Below are 7,703 nucleotides of genomic sequence, written 5' to 3'. Positions count from 1 at the left end.
GTGCCCGAAGTGAAAAAGGTTGGTGGGCAACAAAGGGGGGAGGGGGGCCCAGGCAAATTTTTCGCACAGGGGCCCTATGCAGTCTGGGTTCGCTCCTGTAGCACAAATTACTGAAAAGTTAATGTAAAAATGTCAATAGCTAAACAGGGATAAATAGGAAGCCAATTTCTAGATAGGGACGCTTAACAGGATTCCAGGCAATACCTTTTTTTTAATCTCCATACAAAATGATTTGAAAGCAGAACCTGCTTGGAAATCCTGAGTGCACACATCACCTAGGGGGCCTTGGACCATCTTGTCCCAACAATACAGCAGCAACCAGAGATAGAGATTGGTGACAGCACTCCACAGCCATCAATCCCGTCAAGGGATTTTACAGAAAATATACTGTTTCGCCTCTCATACCAGCCTTTGTGTCAATGATGTCACGGGGGGGCGGGACCAACAGTGCCACTGGGGCGGGGCTAAGTGGCACTATTGTCGTGAAGCCCTTCCCAGGTAGCACAATCTGCAGATGATAAAAGATCACTTTTTACTTGAACAAGCATCATGAAGTATGATATAAAATAAGCTATGCAAACTGCTGAATTTATCCTTTACACCTGTGTAGAGAAGTCAGAATGCAAAAAGAGGTTTACAGTGTCACTTTAAACATATTTAAAATAATTTTTGTTGACATTTTTTCTAATTTTCCATTTTTCTATCTATATCTATAAGTAATCCTGAGAGCTTGCAGTTTTCATTCTCATCACTGGGACTTCCTAGCTTGTCTATATTGATAAGAGAAGGTTGCTGTGAAGTGATCTGTAAAGCATTGCAGCAACATGTGACACCAGTAGTTAGAGGAGACAATAGCAGCTTTCTGTGGAATGACCTCTTCAAAGGTCACAGAGCAGGCTCAGTAATGTTTCACATTCATCCCAACGGGAAAGCTCCTGTCTATTGTCATCTATGTCCATGAGTCCTGCTGTAAAGTCTGTCACTAAATGTTGTTAAGAGCAGCCCAGGCAAAATGGCTGCCCCCATAACAGTGTACAGTAAGTGAAATAAAAATATCCCTAAATTTACAGGTCAGAGCTATTTTAGTGGCACTTATGTAGGGGTGATACAGAACAGGTTACCTTTACAGGAGGCAATAAACATATAATAATACAAAATGAATAAAGACATGCAGACCAATAATTAGATTGAATGAGAGCTATCCATACCTATAAGGGATTGCAATATAAAGACAGTAATCCATATAATAAGGACAAACCATTCCTGAGAATTTATAAGTCAATCTATATTCGGATGGTCTGCATGAATGATATATTATGTCTGCACTTTCTCATATTACTAAAAATACATTCTTGCTTGCAGAGTTAATTATTATAAATAGCACGCTTCAGTAAGACCGTCTTATAGGTGGCTCTCTGGGCTCCAGACTCTACATTGTGCACTTGCTTTCTGTATGAGAGAAAATAAATGCTTTTCAAAAAGCCTGAACATGAAAAGCAATGGTAAAAAAGATGTAATCTCTAAAATTGCTAGGAAGTTGCTAAAGTTAAAAAAAAAAAAGATAAGGATTCTTTGAAGTGTAGCAGGGTAGTATGAATAGGAACAAGAACTGTTGGCAAGGAAACAGGCTTTATATCTCACTATTCCTTAATAGTGGCACTAGCACAGGTTGGGGAACCTCAACCACCTGGATATCTCCAGGGTCAACCACCACAGCCAACTTTGCTTACATGAGTACCACCTACTACCACACAAACTGGTCAAAAAGGGCACCGAATCACTGATGCTTAAGTTGTAAGTTGGTCAGGAAGCTGAAAATAGCCAAAGTACAGAGTTACATAAACAGTGTAGCTTTCAAGGCTACACTGTTTGTGCTACTTCCTTAACCGCCAATGGAAGTTACGCAAATTGTGCAACTCCAGCTGTTTTCAGCTTCCTGTTCACACCTGGTGGCCGTAAACAGACCAGAGGGTGTCAGGAAGCCATCTTTATGAGATAGGAATACCCCTTACAGACCAATTTTTAGGCAAATGAGTGCTCCTAGGAATGCTTATTTTGTGTAGTCATGTAAATTATTGTTATCGGCTGCACAGTGCTCTGTGTAAACACAGGATGTGTGGTCAGGGCCAGCGTCAGCACAGGGCTTACCTGGGCATGTGCCAGGGCCCCAGAGAGGGAGAGGGATGAAGTTAGTGTTAGTGGTGTCTCAAGTGATTGTGCATAATGTGTGGATGATAGGTGCATAGTGTGTGGATGAGGGGCCCACTGAGGCTGTGTCGCCCAAGGGCCCGCAAAAACCTGGAGCCGGGCCTGATTGTTTATTATGATCCCCACTGCGCCTGCCGGCTGACAAATTTTAAAAATCTTTGGACTTTAAAGCTTATAGTGCTGCAGCATGATTCCTCATTTATAACTAGAGGTACACTTCAGTAAAATATGAGGTACACTGACAGTACAATATGGTGGAGCTTCACTTTCATTTCTTTCCATACAGCATATGGTATATCTGGCTGGAGTACATTGGGCTGTTTTACAATACATAGTCTAATACCCTTTCCTAGCATTGTCAGACAGTCAGTTATTGGCACAGAGGTCAGCGTTGTAGGCATCACTTTACCCAAGGAAAAGATGCAGTTTGCTGCTCTATCCCAGTATCTAAACGCCTCAGCAAAGTAGCTTGCTGACTCCCCCCTCTGGCACCTAGAACATGGGGCATATGCTCTGCCAGACCCTCCTAGCTTCACCACCGCAGAGTGGGCTGGCAGCAGTGATTATAAATAAAACCTTACAAAAATAAACTACTAAAAATGGGAAAATGTACAAGCACAAATGTTCCACGGAACAAAACCGGACACACAAGCATATTATATATTATAAGTAAACAGATGAGTTAGGAATAACTGCTAACAATGTTCAGTGACAAAAATAACAATAATGATGAAGAAGATTGAAAATGTTACTATAATAAAGAATACATTATGTTACATTTGTTACATTAACAATAGGGAAACGCAAACAACACCTAGTTAATCATTGCCAAATGTAGGGATGGTGTCCCACCTTGTACATCATTTGTCGCCACCTAGTGGAATGTTCATATACTGCAGCAGTTCTCATGCAAAAATTAAAGTGAACCCTTCCAGTTATTTTTTTCACCCAAAACCACCATTATGCTTTCTTACACTACCTGTTTTCAAACATTTTCCTGTTTATTATTTACTAACAGCACATTGTTAAAATCAACATTTAGAACAGTTCACTATGTTACCAATAAAGCATGACTTAGGCCCTGATAATGTCTGACAGTCCAATCTCCACCCTGCCCCTCCCCTCCAACTACTACCTGGTGGTGATGTACAGGCCATGTTTGGAGACATTGGGTACACATTTATTATGCTGAATATGGTTTCATGCTGTGGATTTTAGCCATTTGGATTTCACTGCTTTGAGCCATAGGCGGTGTTTGTTTACCCTCACCCAAATCTCAATGATGTTTATTAACAACAAATTATTTTCTGCTTGTAACTTTTATTACATGCCAGTCAATATTTGGTAAAGTTTGTTTTTCTCTTCTATTACATGACCATGACCCAGATACATGAGCTTCTTCTAACCATCTCACTGACAGTATAACAAACAGCTCCAGTTACTCCCCATTTTTATTGATGATTAAATAAATGACAGTAGCTATTATGATGTGCCAGAAGTGTGCCTTTATTATTAAACTACATGGTTACATCACTGAAATTGTGTCCTCCCACTTTCTGTGCTCCAGTGCAAAACATATATCAAGGACCCCCAACCACCACTTTATGTATGATACTGCTGTTTCCTTCTTGCAGAGAGGTCTTAGGGTCACCCCAGACATCAGTATCCATGTGTGAATGCAGCCCTTACACCTACATCATAGATACCCACTGCTACAACTACCAAGAAAACAAAGCATGTGCAAACAAAATCGGCTGCACATTATAGCAACAACATAATATCAAAAAGGACACAATTTCAGGTTAGGGCCTAATGCAAACAACAATAGTGACCACCTATGGCTACATACAGGATATAACTGAATGCATATTTCAGCAATAATGCACCATCAAATCCGAGTTTAGAAAAAAAAAAAGTTTTAAAAAAGTTTGTTTTTAACTTTGTATAAAAATCCTTTATGACTATGCCTTGTTCTCATTGGCCCTATGAAATTGTGTACTTTTTGATATTTTGCGGTTGTTATAATACCATTTTGATGTGTAGAATGGGATCCTTACTTTACACCTGCAATGTGGGGGTAACCTAGAAGCAAGTGTTTATGTTCTCTACAGTGCCTCCGCAGTAACCTGAAAGTATTACACACCTGGGTCATCTAGAGCGAAATATACTTTTCTCTGGCTAACAGCTGAGGGTACTAAGCAGAGATTTCACTGTAGGGGGTTAACATTAGGAATAATAGATGAGATTTATTGTGCTGTCTTTCTTGCCCATAGCAACCAATTACAGTACAGCTTCCAGTTTGCCAGAGTAATATAAGAAATGAAAGCTGATTGATTGATATTGGCAACAAAGAAACCCTTACTATAAGATAACGCAATACATTTCCCCCAACATTTAAAATTAGCACTAGTTTATAACTAGAGCTGAGCGAACCTCAAGCTTGCTCGAGTCCATCTGAACCAGGTAGTTCGGCATTTGATTAGCAGTGGCTGCTGAAGTTGGATAAAGCCCTAAGTTGGATGAAGTTGGATAAAGCCCTAAGGATATAGTCATTGGCTGTATCCATGTTTTCCAGACAACCTTAGAGCTTTATCCAACTTCAGCAGCCACAGCTAATCAAATGCCGAACGATCAAGAACCATGCTTGAGGTTCGCTCATCTCTATTTATAACAAAGTTTTCTGTTATGCTGCATCTTCCCACATCTCTCATTTATGCCACCTCTTACCTGTCCATACTCCAAGTTCATTCATTAAGTTGCTGTTGTCATTCTTCTTCATAACATCATGCTGTTATCTGTCTTCAGGACTTCTCCTCTGGACCTTACTCTTTAGTGCTTTGTCTTTGATCATGTGACTAAGGGCCCTATTACACCAACAGATTACCTGACAAATTTTTGTAAGCCAAAGCCAGGAGTGGAAGAATCTCAGTCTGACCTGTTCTCTGTTTATAGTCCACTCCTGGCTTTGGCTCAAAAAAAATCAGATAATCAGTTGCTGTAATAGGGCCCTAATTCTATACAGCCATAGTATCAACTACACGTTGGAAATTGCTCCTCTTTGGGGTCCCTGGACAAGAACATCATTTTACTCATGACTATTAGAAGCAGAGCAGAAACATGAACAGCACTACCAATAGCAGGATGTCCACCAGCACTTCGAACGTAATAGCTCCCATATAGTGGTGCTCTACAAGCTTGGCAAACAGGCAGTAGGCTATCAGGCTATAAAGTATTCCAGCAGAAGAAAGGACTCACCAAAATTTATCTCAGCCAACTTTATTTTTCATACAGGGTGACAGGACACAGACACAGGCAACTGCCTTTTTGTTGCACAAGGCTGGCCAAGAGGAAGTGCCGTGTGCAGCCAAATGTCGTCTGTGTCCTGTCACCCTGTTTGAAAAATAAAGTTGGCTGAGATAAATTTTGGTGAGTGCCGCAAGTCCTTTCTTCTCTTGGAATACTTTTCCCATTATATTACTATTACTAGAGATTAGGGAACCACTCAAAATAGATTTTAGGAGAATTTGTTTGAATTAGTCCTTGAACTGTATTCAGATCTGTTGGCGGATCTTGATTCATACAGGAGCAGAGACCCTGCTGCTGCATTCTGAGAAACATGGTAGACATTGTTTTTCTCACTGCAGTTACATTTCCTGAGTGGGCCCAGCTAAAGTAGGCAGTGAAATAGCATCACTCTTTATCTACTGTAGCTCATTACAAGTTTGCAAGGTCAGATACAGAGTCCCTGCTCCTGTACTTATTGAGCAGCAAGGCATATATTGTATGCTGTCAGCATAAGGCACTGTGAAAATTGTGCAGGAGCGGCCCAGCTAATGTCTGTGACAATGCATATAGCATCAGAATTTGGGCTATGTTCACACTACGTAAAAAACACAGCCGTATTTCATAACAACGGCCGTAGTTGCGCAAACAATGGACGTTATTCTACAAATAACCGCTGTTGTTTGAGCAACTACGGCCGTTATTATGAAATACGGCCGTGTTTTTCAGGTACTGTGAACCCGGGCTTAACCTGGAAGATCCTTGCCTCATTGCTCAGTAACTACATGAGCATGGACTCCTGTCTTTAATAGGAGGGTCATTCATTAAACACACATCAAGCAGCGAATTGAGCCACTTGCGTAAAACAATCAAGATTTCATACATTATCATAATACGGTGGTCATTCGCAATTACCGTAGATAAGAAATGAAACTCACATTTAGTACTAAGTTTTATTTACAGCGTTTCTTTCAATAAAAGTGCAACATGCATTTCACTTAAATCAAAGGTAAGAACTTCAATGACCCAACTCTGCAGGTTCTGTACTGACATACACTGTAGCGTTGTATTCTAAACAAAGTGCAAAAGCTCAACACATTGTACCCAGAGCTGAGGTAAGACTGCCACCATGTTCACTTCTCCTGCACTATATTTGTGTTCCTATTAGTTATAATAGAGTACAACTGTTCCTAGTATCTCATTGTCTGCTACTAGGAGAGTAATATTTGAGTTTGCATGTATTGAATTCTAGCTAATCCATTACTGGTAATGTGTATGATAACCTACTGTAACCTGTGGCCGTGCATACTCCTTATGAAGTGAAATCATCTACCTGTGTGATAGTTTGTTAAGTAGACTATGAAAATTCCAAATCTTTGGCGATAATAAATGAACCTTTTGATGATAGAATGGTTTCCGTTGTGTGTTGCTTTCTCTACTCTCTGATGCCAAGAAATCTTCCGCAGTATCCATGGTCATCATCCCTCCTAAATCTGCATTCACAACCAAAATATTTGGACACATCTTTTCCTTACATGGTTTTAACTTCCTTTTTTACTATTCTATAATGCAGTTGATACTGAAGACATGAAAGGAACAAGCCTAGTGGTTAGCACTGTTACCTTGCCGGTCCAGGATCTTAGGTTTAATTGCCCCCAAGGGTATCATCCTTGTTATAATTCCATCAGTCAGATCAATAATCCCTATTCCCAATTCACCTAACAATATGTTTTTTGGAGAGTGGGAGGAGAACATACAAACTCATTTACAAATAGATTTAAAACCAGGACCCCAGTGCAGCAAGAAAACATTGCTAACCACTGTTCTCTCCATGTTTGCATGGGTTTCCCCTGACAATGAAGTCATGTGTGAAGCTAATCTTAAAGGAGTTGTCTGGGGAGCAGAAGACAGCCAAATCCTTCTGAAGCTTTTTCAGCCCCCCCCCCCCCCCCTTTCTGACACATCAGCACACAATTCCTGATGATTGTGTGCGGGCGAAAATACGCATCCGCACATGACGTCCAATAGCTGCACAGTGTCGCTGCAACATCAGAGACATGTGCAGCTATTGGACATTTAGTCTGCGTTCACACTACGTATATTTCAGTCAGTAATGTGGTCCTCATATTGCAACCAAAACCAGGAGTGGATTAAAAACACAGAAAGGATCTGTTCACACAATGGTGAAATTGAGTGGATGGCTGCCATATAAC

This window comes from Dendropsophus ebraccatus, chromosome 7, assembly GCF_027789765.1.
Source record: "Dendropsophus ebraccatus isolate aDenEbr1 chromosome 7, aDenEbr1.pat, whole genome shotgun sequence".
NCBI classification, from domain to species: Eukaryota; Metazoa; Chordata; class Amphibia; order Anura; family Hylidae; genus Dendropsophus; species Dendropsophus ebraccatus.
Note: the sequence above shows the minus strand (reverse complement) of the source record.